The following is a 12866-nucleotide window of genomic DNA, read 5'->3' as shown; positions in this document are numbered from 1 at the left end:
GGCTGGGCCAGGCCCCACACGGGGCGCCGTCGCGTGTGTCTGGCGCAGGGCCCTGCGCAGTGCTGGGGGGGCCGCGTCTGTTCCCGCCGTGTAGGCCCGGACCGGGGCCCGGTGTGCAGAGTCGTCCGGCCGCGGCTCTCCCCGGTTGCGGACCGCCTCCTGGTGGCGCGCGGCGGCACCTCGTGCAGTTCACCCTTGGCTTCCCGGCCGCCGCAGAGCGGGGGCCCGTGTAGTCCAACGGCAGCCGCTCCAGCGTTCGCGCAGGCCCAAGCCGGGGGCTAGATTAGGGGACCGCCCGGGACGCAGCTCTGCTCAGCCGCGGGGCGTCCCGTCCTCGCCGAAGGCTGCAGTGTGACTTCCTGTGCTCCGGGGTACACCCCCACCGGACAGCCGCCCCCGACTCACCAGCTCTGCCCCGCAGGAGCGCCGGCTTTCGCAGGATCGGAGCGGGCACTGAGCCCGGTCTTCGGCCCTTTTCCCGCCTCGAAGTGCGGCGGCGGCCGGAGTTCAGCAGCAGCTCCGCAGGCCCACACTTCGTGGCACCGGGGTCAGCCCGTACCGCGCAGCGCCCGTGCTGCGCTTGGGGGGGCTAGTCAGCGATGTTTTAGGGGCTTTTGTGGGGGTTACGAGGGATCAGGGCGAGGAGCTCCGCGGTTACACGTCCGTCTCGGCGGCCATCTTGGCCACGCCCCCGATTCTTTCTTTTTTACCTCTTTCTTTACCTTTATCTTGCAGTTTTTGCTTACAGTGCTCCCTAGTTAATTTTGGTGCTTGCATTAATTGCATAACTAATAATATCAATCAAATGTTTTAAAAGCAGAGAAGTTGACTTTTTTAATATGCGGGTGATGGTATTTCATCCCTATGTATTGGGGCTTTTTTTAAAAGTGTTATTTATATTTGTATGGTTATTTGGGAGTTAATCATTATGGTAGGTGTGTGGACGGTATTAATGAGGGAAATCAAATATAAGTACAAACCCCTACAAGGTTTACATAAACGTGACAAACAGTTCTCTGTAGCTGACTCACTTATGTCTTGCATCACGCTCATTAAGCCTCTGCCACTGTTATGCTGAATCTACTCCAAGAGACCTCCTAAGCCACTTTAAAGAGGTGCTGAAAATGGGCTATGTAGCATTCAATAGAAGACCCTTGGGTTTGTCACAGACAGCTGGACAGCAGATGTAGGATTGGCAGGATACATTACCTCTTGTGGCATCTTCCCACAAATACCTTGAGTTTTGGTAATTTTGGCAAATTTGATATTTTCCTGCCTTTCATTGTAGTCTTCAGAGTCTAAATCTTCTATGTGAGATCACTTCTTGGTTCCCATTCTTATTTAATTTTTTGGGGGTCGATAGGGCAACATCCACACCCTCAAAACCATAATCCCTATCCCTGCCAAAAGGCAAAAAATTGTTTAGTATCTTTTAAAGCCATTGAACCTGGGGTCACCCAAGTACTGTCATAGATAACCAGCAGCGTCATGCTCAGGTCAGAAAGGTTGTGGTAGATGTTCTTAACTCAGTCAGGTTTTCTGTCTTTATTTGGTCGCAATCAGAACCATAAAAGATATAATCACAGTCACAGAGCAAATACATTAAATGCAGTATCATAGATAAATACCAATAAAAAAATAGAATAATATCGCTTTTAAAACAATGTACAGTAAAAGTATATATCATAATATCAGTCGGATCTCGATTGTCTTGACTACAAAGCTGCCAAAGACAGGAGAATACAGCAAAAAGGGTGTATTCATTTGACAGAAGTTGCAAATGCATGAGCGCCCCACTGGCTTGCATAAAATTCAGGGATTTCAGGAGAGGCCGCAGAAACTGCTTCCGAGGCTGGCTAAAATATTTACAAAGAAGCACAAAATGCAGGGTTTCCTGTGGAGACTTTCGGTCAAAGCCTCAGGGGCCTAGCTTGCTTGATTGAAAACAGAGATGGGACGGGCAGAAGATGGGATAGGTGGTTAAACCTAAAACGAGCCACCAGAAACCTGCCCCTATCGCTACTAAGAAGAAAATGGTAAATCTCTGTTCCCTGCACAGTTTTCAACAATAAAAGCCCCTACACCACAGGCTTCACAAGCTCTGTGCATTCACGATGAGAAAAGGCGTGCTTAAAAAAGAAGTAATCTACATCTATAAGTTCTAGAGAACTCAGGGAATCATAATTGTAAAAGATATCCGCCCTGCCTAAACTAGTGAAAGACACCTTTACGTGAGAGATCCAGGGAATTTTATGCACATTGTCAAGTGACAGTCAGTCAGTCAGGATCAAACGATTTAACTGGGCATCCTCCTTGGACCATATCTTAACCCAACACAGCAGAGGCTTTACAGCCACCAAGTGAGAAAAATGTTTGACGCGAAGTTCTTCATGGACAGAAAAGTATGGGGTGTTTTTGAGAGCCCTCAGGATCCGCCGTAAAAACGTATCCGATTCAAACATTTGGCATCATCTAAAGCAAACACCTGTCTGTCAAAGTTGATCTTTGGAATTATTTCTAGAAAAATCAACTATCACTATAACTTTCAGTTTGTGACCTCCACCTCATGATCTTTAACTGCTAACAAAGTGTTTTCTGTAACTAAATTTATGGACCGTGGATAAAAGTTTGAAATCATATGAGACATTAGAGGGTTTCTTATCACAATTGTGACCACTGAATGTGCAGGCAGTGTAGTGTTTATTTAGAAATTCCAGAAAACAGTGGATTGCAGTAGCTCCGTATAGCATTGTTGAAGGCCACATTTTTCACGAAATGATTGGTTTTGGGGAGGACTTTTTCTCCTCATTAATAGCGGCTAATATTTAGATTTTTTTATTGTTGTTTATGTGACTCTGTGGACTTGAATACAATCAAAGATGTCTTTCGGGATAACTGAATCACAGATCATGATAACTGGAAGGATGTATGACGTTACAATGCATGCTTTTACCACGCATGCTGTTACAACGCAGGTTTTACTACGCATACCATTACAACGCATAGCGCTTTGGGGTGCTGGATAGTGAATAGTTTAATTTACTATTCCAACTCCAGTCCCCGTGGACACTAGGGAAGGTGTTGGATAGTAAATTAAATCTATTCCCTATCCTAGAGCGCCCCCCACCGCAATGCGTTGTAATGGTTTACGTTGTAAAACCTGGGTTGTAATAGCACTGCGTGGTAAAAGTTGCGTTGTAAAGGATGTTTCCCTAACTGGAAGAGATGCAGCCCCAGAATCGAACTTCTAAAGTTAGTACACAACAAAAGTTAAATTTTGCGATATATCAGAGGTATTATTATAGTACAAATTCAGTTGTTTTCTTGTATGAAGCGGTAGATGCGATCTTTTCTTGCACTACTGTGTATTTGTAAATACCTGTGGCTCACCAACATAGATGTAGAATTTCACCACTTTCTGTGTCATTGAAAGAGTTGCATGTATTCATCAAACACAGTGGATTGCCTGATTCGACCGCTGACCAGAAAAAATCAAATATCCCCTCACCAAATTTAGCACTGTAGTGAGACAAGAAAATGTGGGAACACCTCTTAAAAGAAGGTGAGTCTTGTTTCCTGTCACTCACTGTTTTCTTCCAAGAGCATCTTTAGTTCTCACACAACCTTCAAACCAGGATATCTCTCACACAAAGCAAGAGAAACAATGTTAAAATATTGTCTCTAAAGCCACAATGTCCTCTTTGTTCCTTTTCTGGATACCAAGTCCTTAGCATAGCTGCGGATTAAGCAGAAGAAATCCTGTTTGTGCTGTTCACAGAAGAACTACAGGAAATGCTGATGGGGAGGAAAAATCACATGGGCTGTCCAGTCTCTTTCTAGGAGGTCATTCTTGATGTGGTGATACCACAACCACATATTATATAGTCTGAGATTTACCACTAGGTTATAGTATGGTCTTTTTTTTGTTCTTCACCAAGAAGACACCACTCAAAAAACATATTGGTGCCTATCACATTTCATTTTGGCTCCTCTTTCTTGTACCAACTAAACCTTCTTTTCTGTAAGCAGACACTCTTCTTGAAACCTCAATGAGGCTCTGGTCAGCGACTTGAGATTTATACCTATATCAACAACCCAAGCAACAAAGCTCTGTTCAAAAGAGGATTGTACACTGAGTAAATGAGCTGTCCTACTCTATAACAATCCACAGTTATTGGCCTCAAAGGTTGAGGGCGTACAAATGAGGGGATTGCAATAGGGAGGAAGAGAAGTATTTAGGGATGCAGGTCCAGGGTAATTAAGGATAATGGCAGGGATATCAAAAGAACACTTTAGAATAGACACAATTCTGGCTACCATATACCAGGGACTAACTCACTAACTTGAGAACCAGGAGGGGGAAGCTATTAAGTGGGTTAGATATGGGATTGGGAGCAGGAGAGGGAAGAACCTGGGTAGAGACAAAAAAGGATGACAAGCATTAGTGAATTTACTTTATACTTGTAAGCTTGTATGCTAAGCCCCTGTGGAAGACCATACAGGGTGTTATGTACTATACAATTCTAGAGGTGCTGTTCTCTATTGGCTGGCTTGAGATTAATAGCCTGAGAGACTAAATAAACAATAATGCACCTTTCTGAATAACTACAATCTTGAGAACAATTGGTATTTTGGTATTACAAAAGGGCTCTACATGGGCAAGCAAGAATTCACAACACTTTGTAAGTTTTAGGAAACAGTCTTGAGAATTGTGTTGAGGGAAATGCACTTGCCCATTAATACTGTGGCTCGGGCAACATGTTTACCATGCATTCTTGAACTGATCTTTGGGCCAGAAAAAAAGAATATTATTTACACACAAAGCAGTCTGTCTACTTCTCCTTATTGGGTTACATAGTCTTAAAGTGTATTCCCAAGACCTTTTGTGAAGACAGCTAATGTTTCAGCTTCTGGTTCCAGTCTTCCTCTAAATCGGTGTGTAGTACGAGATGACTACTAGATAAACCAAATAGATCAACTTATGTACAGCATTAAGGCAGTTGCTTCCAACCAAATGACCACAAAAATTAAAAGTTAGCACTAATCCTTGGGAGGGATGCAGTCAGTTAAACGGACATTTCCATCATCCATCACAACCAGTCACCAGGGGACTGTCACTCTGGGGTTCTGAATTGGAAAGCAGATGAACTCTGACCAGTCAGATGCTGTGTACTATCTTCTTCAGCAGGACAAGAAACTGAATGTGGTGGTGGGCAGCCAGACCATCTGTTTGGCAAAGAAGTATAGCTATGGCCATGCTTGTGATCATGGTCTTTGTGTAAGACCCTTACCGGGGGCCAAAGGGCAAGTAGGGAATATTAGGCCACAGCCATTAAGGCTGGGACTGTTTGCCTCTGATGTCCTGAGGATCTTCCTACTATGGCTCTGCAAACTGGGCTATGTACAGCTCCTTCAGCAGTTGACCCTCAGTGGTAGAGATGGCAAGCGATCACAGACTCCTTAGGGAGGTTAGTGTGGAGGTACAACAGGAACAGCACTCAACAGACATCCAACGATGTGATAACGTGATTGTCCAGTGTCAGCTATTCAAAGTCTCTGTCCGCTTCTACCTTCATTGGTTCAAGATACCCTGGTGTAGGAGTGTCTCACCAACAGTCGGGCCTGTGGTAAGCCACTCTCCGGCATCCCACTCTTCAGACCTGGTACTCCCATTGTAGAGGAAGATGTTGTCCACTCCTGCAAAGATTTGGGTTATGCCATTGGTGCCAGGGAGATTCTTCTCGGGCTTGCGATACTGCCACTCAAACATAGTTATATGCGTTCCAGTATCCCTCAGGGCAGGAACTTTACTCCCACTGATACTAGCTTCTGACACAAATACCATTGTGCTTGGGTGCAAGTTCTCCATGGACTCAGGATTAGGCCTGAGCGGTGAACCCAGCTCCTGTGGAGTTTGTGGAATTTTCCGCACTCCAGAAAACTCTGCTCCGCAAAGCGATGTTGAGTTTTTTCCTCATTCGCACTCGCCAACTTAAAGAAACTTTGAAAAACTTTGAAAAATCCAACACTAACCCACCTCCCAGTGAGATTACTCAACACAGGCGGTCGCAGATGGTCACGACCGCTCGAGTTGAGAAACCATCCGTTCGCGTTGAGGAAGCTGCCGCTCGAGTAGAAAATCTACTCGAGCAGCAGAAAGAAGCAGCATCCTCTTATTCTTCACATGGTGCCATGCTGATTTTCCAGTGGGGGACAAACACTCGGCAATAAAAATCAGTGTGAACGATGCAGCCTAACGCACTTTGCCGCTTGCAGAACCCCACATAGATTCTGGGAGTTTTTGGGTCACTTGGTGGAGTTCCGCGTAGCGTAACTCCACCCAGTCCTACTCTGGATTCCACTCACAAATGTTCATACAACTGGGCTAAGTGTAATAGAGCTCTCTTGAGTCCCTTCCCTCATAGTCAACCACTAGCTATGATGGAAGCAGCTGGTGCAGACTCTTTACCTGCTTTAGGTGTAACAAGGCGGGGCATTATAACAGAAACTGTCAGGTTAATCATTTTGGGCCTTGGAGAGTCTTCATAAGCTCCCTTTATCTTGTATTGTTCCTGACTTAGAACACATTTTCCCTTTTGTGTTGGATCATCGCTTAGTAAAATTAGTGCGACGTTCTCTATTGTCTCCAAACTAGGTATATTTCATCACCAGGCTTTCGCAAGTACTCCGGCCTCCCTGCTACCTCGCCTCTCTCTGTTTGTCCACAATTTTACTAAGCGATGATCCAACACAAAAGGGACCAAAACATCCCGGCAACTAGGAGATACATCTAAGCCTATACCTTTTGACCCTACATTAATCAACTCATCAACGGTGGCTACCTCCACTCTCCATCTCTGTTCTCAAAACATGAGGACTTAAAAGAACTATTCACGAAATTGCCAATTGATAAAGGTAACATCGCAAAGAATAAGCTGAACAATAACGGCTGGTGTAGATAAGTTAATAACACACCAAGAGCCCTCTGTTTAAGAACCTTCTTATCACTTGAAAGAATGTGCCATCATATGATGTGACGTTACGAACGAACGAAGAATCATATAGAGAGGAGCTATACTCCCCCTCTTAAGAACCCTGTCCTGATGAAGGTCACATCCTAAATACCGAAACGCTGCGTCGACAACTTGTATTCATGTTTTTAATATTTTATATTTCTGTGTACCTATGTACATTTCTAAGTACATTTTTAATTGTATTTAATTGGCACCACATAGTAATTTTTTGTATATGTAATTTGTGAATTAAAAATTGTACAATTTTCTACACCTTGTGTTACGAATTGTTTTATGTACTTTTCCCTCTAATACTGTGAATTATTTTTCATGTGGTTATGGCACCTATAGGCTGATTGCCTTCCCCCCCCCCCTTTTGTATCCTTTGAAAGGAAGAAACTTCTTTCTTGCCAAAACCTTGGCTTGCTAGGGACCACTCCTTTTTCTTTACTGTTCTTGGAGCCAGCCACTGCGAGGCAATGTTACGCTTCGCCTCCATGAGGGCCATTCCTAGGAAGGACTGTTCGACTCTTGTACCCCCCGAACCCTCAAACACCCCAAGAAGAATCAGCAGTGGGGACAGGGGAATCTCCCAGCCCAGAACCCCCGACAACTCTGGTCACGTCCGTCCAGTAATTAAATATGGCGCCGCAGGCCCATACCTTGTGGTAAAAATCTGCTTGATCAATTCCGCATTGAAGGCAGGTGGAGGTACGTCATAGGCCAGCTCGGTGTAAACAGTGTGGAGAAGATAGACAGAGTAGAGCTAATCAGTCGGAATGAGGCGCAGTCCGGCCGAGTAGTTCCCGTGGGGCCATTAGTTCATCCCTCCAGTCCTCAATCTCTATGTGGCCCATCATACCCTCCCATCGGTTCCTAAGATGGTCCAGTGTCCCGGGGTAATTAATGATGAGTGTAATTTAAATCTGGGAAATCCCACCCCTACACATGTGTCCCATTAATAACTTGGCTTCCAGTGGGTTGAATTCCGGCAGGGGGTCCGCTGGGAGGGAGTGGGTGGCAAGGGCATGTCTGAGTGGAAGGTATTTATAACAAGCATTTGCAATGCAAAAGGTCTCGCATTAGGAAAGTTTGAGCTATTGGTCTTGTAAATGACACATTTTTTATGTATGTGTTGGTTTTGAAAAAAGGGAAATTAATAGCTTTGTCATTTACAATGCCAATACTTTTATCTTTTGCAAATGTGAAACCTATAGCATTTGTAATGCAACATGTTTTGTATTTACGTCACTTAGATGTATTGATATTACAAATAACAATGGCTTTTAATCTTTTGAAATAATTAATACTTAAATAAAAGTTATTGTAATTTATAATGGCAATAGCTTAAACTTTTGTAAATAACTTTTGTGAAGATTATGTTCAGTGTATTTTATTGTGACGAAAATCCAAAAACAAGTGAAATATTAACATCTTTTTGTGACATTTGTAATAAAGCTTAAAACATTGAGAGAACATATTTGAACCAGTTGTTGTTGAATGGTTGCACAGATTGATACTGTGGTGGCGCTGAGTGATGCTGTGGCGTTCAGTGATGCTGTGGTAGCGCATAGTGATGTTGTGGTGCCCCTGAGTGATGCTGTCGTGCCCCTGAGTGATGCTGTCGTGCCCCTGAGTGATGCTGTGGTGGTGCGATAGATAGAGTGAGGGCGATAGATAGCTAGAGTGAGGGCGATAGATAGCTAGAGTGAGGGCGATAGATAGATGGAGTGAGGGCGATAGATAAAGTGAGGGTGATAGATAGATAGAGTGAGGGCGATAGATATAGTGAGGGCGATAGACAGAGTGAGGGCGATAGACAGAGTGAGGGCGATAGACAGAGTGAGGGCGATAGACGGAGTGAGGGCGATAGACAGAGTGAGGGCGATAGACAGAGTGAGGGCGATAGATAGAGTGAGGGCGATAGATAGAGTGAGGGCGATAGATAGAGTGAGGGCGATAGATAGAGTGAGGGCGATAGATAGAGTGAGGGCGATAGATAGAGTGTGGGCGATAGATAGAGTGAGGGCGATAGATAGATAGAGTGAGGGCGATAGATAGAGTGAGGGCGATAGATAGAGTGAGGGCGATAGATAGAGTGAGGGCGATAGATAGAGTGAGGGCGATAGATAGAGTGTGGGCGATAGATAGAGTGAGGGCGATAGATAGATAGAGTGAGGGCGATAGATAGAGTGTGGGCGATAGAGAGAGTGAGGGCGATAGAGAGAGTGAGGGCGATAGAGAGAGTGAGGGCGATAGAGAGAGTGAGGGCGATAGAGAGAGTGAGGGCGATAGATAGAGTGAGGGCGATAGATAGAGTGTGGGCGATAGATAGAGTGAGGGCGATAGATAGATAGAGTGAGGGCGATAGATAGAGTGTGGGCGATAGAGAGAGTGAGGGCGATAGAGAGAGTGAGGGCGATAGAGAGAGTGAGGGCGATAGAGAGAGTGAGGGCGATAGAGTGAGGGCGATAGAGTGAGGGCGATAGAGTGAGGGCGATAGAGTGAGGGCGATAGAGTGAGGGCGATAGATAGAGTGAGTGAGGGCGATAGATAGATAGAGTGAGGGCGATAGATAGATAGAGTGAGGGCGATAGATAGATAGAGTGAGGGCGATAGATAGAGTGAGGGCGATAGATAGAGTGAGGGCGATAGATAGAGTGAGGGCGATAGATAGAGTGAGGGCGATAGAGAGAGTGAGGGCGATAGAGAGAGTGAGGGCGATAGAGAGAGTGAGGGCGATAGAGAGAGTGAGGGCGATAGATAGAGTGAGGGCGATAGATAGAGTGTGGGCGATAGATAGAGTGAGGGCGATAGATAGATAGAGTGAGGGCGATAGATAGAGTGTGGGCGATAGAGAGAGTGAGGGCGATAGAGAGAGTGAGGGCGATAGAGAGAGTGAGGGCGATAGAGAGAGTGAGGGCGATAGAGTGAGGGCGATAGAGTGAGGGCGATAGAGTGAGGGCGATAGAGTGAGGGCGATAGAGTGAGGGCGATAGATAGAGTGAGTGAGGGCGATAGATAGATAGAGTGAGGGCGATAGATAGATAGAGTGAGGGCGATAGATAGATAGAGTGAGGGCGATAGATAGAGTGAGGGCGATAGATAGAGTGAGGGCGATAGATAGAGTGAGGGCGATCGATAGAGTGAGGGCGATAGATAGAGTGAGGGCGATAGATAGAGTGAGGGCGATAGATAGAGTGAGGGCGATAGATAGAGTGAGGGCGATAGAGTGAGGGCGATAGAGTGAGGGCGATAGATAGATAGAGTGAGGGCGATAGATAGATAGAGTGAGGGCGATAGATAGAGTGAGGGCGATAGAGTGAGGGCCATAGATAGAGTGAGGGCCATAGATAGAGTGAGGGCCATAGATAGATAGAGTGAGGGCCATAGATAGATAGAGTGAGGGCGATAGATAGATAGAGTGAGAGCGGTAGATAGAGTGAGGGCGATATGAGGGCGATAGATAGATAGAGTGAGGGCGATAGATAGATAGAGTGAGGGCGATAGATAGATAGAGTGAGGGCGATAGATAGATAGAGTGAGGGCGATAGATAGATAGAGTGAGGGCGATAGAGTGAGGGCGATAGAGTGAGGGCGATAGAGTGAGGGCGATAGAGTGAGGGCGATAGAGTGAGGGCGATAGAGTGAGGGCGATAGAGTGAGGGCGATAGAGTGAGGGCGATAGAGTGAGGGCGAACGAGTGAGGGCGATCGAGTGAGGGTGATAAATAGATGTGTGTGGTTGTTTGTGTGTGTGGTTGTGTGTGTGGTTGTGTGTGTGTGTGGTTGTGTGTGTGTGTGGTTGTGGGTGTGGTTGGGTGTGGTTGTGTGTGTGGTTGTGTGTGTGGTTTGGTGTGTTGTGGTTGTGTGTGTGGTTGAGTGTGTGGTTGAGTGTGTGGTTGTGTGTGTGGTTGTGTGTGTGGTTGTGTGTGTGGTTGTGTGTGTGGTTGAGTGTGTGGTTGAGTGTGTGGTTTTGTGTAGTTGTGTGTGTGGTTGTGTGTGTGTTTGTGTGTGTGGTTGTGTGTGTGGTTGTGTGTGAGATTGTGTGTGTGGTGTGGTTGTGTGTGTTTGTGTGGTTGTGTGTGTGTGGTTGTATGTGTGTGTGTGCGTGGTTGTATGTGTGTGTGCGTGGTTGTATGTATGTGTGTGCGGTTAGAGAAGGATGTATGTGGAAGAGAGCAGCAGATCAGCACAGCAGAAGAGAACAGGGAGTTAAAGAAGGAGGCGGGTGGAAGAGAGTAGCAAATCAGCACAGGAGAAGAGAACAGGAGTTAAAAAGGGGGCGGGGTGGAAGAGAACAGCAGATCGGCACAGGAGAAGAGAACAGGGAGTTAGAGAAAGAGGCGAGTGGAAGAAAACTGCAGATTAGCACAGGAGATGAAAACAGGGAGTTAAAGAAGGAGGTGGGGTGGAAGAGAGCAACAGATCAGTACAGCAGAAGAGAACAGGGAGTTAAAGGAGGAGGTGGGGTGGAAGAGAGCAGCAGAGCAGCACATGAGAAGAGAACAGGGAGTTAAGGAAGGAAGCGGGTGGAAGAGAACAACATATTAGCACAGGAGAAGAGAACAGGGAGTTAGAGAAGGAGGCGGGGTAAAAGAGACCAGCAGATCATCACAGGAGAAGTGAAGCAAACAGAGAGTTAAAGAAGAAGTTGGGGTGGACGAGAGCAGCAGATCAGCACAGGAGAAGAGACCAGTAAGTTAAAGAAGGAGGCTGGTGGAAGAGAGCAGCAGCTTAGCACAGGAGAAGAGAACAGGGAGTTAAAGAAGGAGGCAGCGTGGAAGAGAGCAGCAGATCAGCACAGCAAAAGAGAACAGGGAGTTAAAGAAGGAGGCGGGTAGAAGAGAGCAGCAGATCAGCACAGGAGAAGAAAACAGGGAGTTAAAGAAGGAGTTGGGGTGGAAGATAGCAGCAGATCAGCACAGGAGAAGAGAACAGGGAGTTAGAGAAGGATGCAGAGTGGAAGAGAACAGCAGATCAGCACGGGAGAAGAGAACAGGGAGTTAGAGAAGGAGGTGGGTGGAAGAGAGGAGCAGATCAGCACAGCAGAAGAGAACAGGGAGATAAAGAAGGAGGCGAGGTGGAAGAGAGCAGCAGATCAGCAGAAGAGAACAGGGAGTTAAAGAAGGAGGTGGGGTGGAAGAGAGCACGGCCCTAAATTTTAAAAACTGCATGGAAGCTGTGGCAGGTTGGATGACGTCGAACTACCTCAAATTTAACGGGGAAAAGACCGAGATCCTTGTCTTCGGAGGAAACAAAGAGGTCTGGTCTGCCGACTGGTGGCCACCGGCACTGGGAGCTTGCCCTCAGCCTTCCCCTGTCGCCCGCAATCTGGGGGTCATTTTTGACACCTCACTTGCCTTCGACAAGCAAGTAAATAGAACGGTTTCCACTTGCTGCGGGATTCTAAGGGTGCTGAGAAAACTTACCCACTATCTCTCTCCGGACGCCCAGAAACTTGTCTCTCTCGCCCTTCTATCCTCGCGTCTGTACTATTGCAATGCCCTATACCTCGGCATGAGCAATAAACTGGTCCACCGTCTGCTAGTTGTCCAGAATGCAGCAGCGAGGTTTGCTGTCGATGCCCCCAGACGTTCCTCTGGAACATTGATCAGGAAAAGACTTCACTGGCTTCCTGTGCATGCCAGGATAAAATTCAAAACTCTGATCATCACTCACCGGGCCCTCCATGGTGCCGGTGCCGAGGACATTAGGTCCTTGGTATCAACCTACGCCCCTGGTAGGGCCCTGCGCTCGGCCAGTAAGAATCTGCTAACTGTCCCCCGAATTGCTAAGGCGAGATGGGGAGGTAAGGCGTTTTTTTCCCTTGCCCCCAGACTCTGGAACCAGC

The 12866-nt window shown here is 46.4% G+C and overlaps 1 protein-coding gene across 2 annotated transcripts in view; it reads left to right on the top strand.

The window, feature by feature from the left end:
• The window catches only part of SECISBP2 (SECIS binding protein 2), a 429157-nt gene that overhangs the window by 388012 nt on the left and 28279 nt on the right, over positions 1 to 12866 (top strand). The window lies entirely within an intron of this gene.

Source organism: Lissotriton helveticus, chromosome 2_1 (genome assembly GCF_964261635.1).
Source record: "Lissotriton helveticus chromosome 2_1, aLisHel1.1, whole genome shotgun sequence".
Lineage (NCBI taxonomy): Eukaryota > Metazoa > Chordata > Amphibia > Caudata > Salamandridae > Lissotriton > Lissotriton helveticus.
Note: the sequence above shows the minus strand (reverse complement) of the source record. Positions and strands in the feature narration are given on the sequence as shown.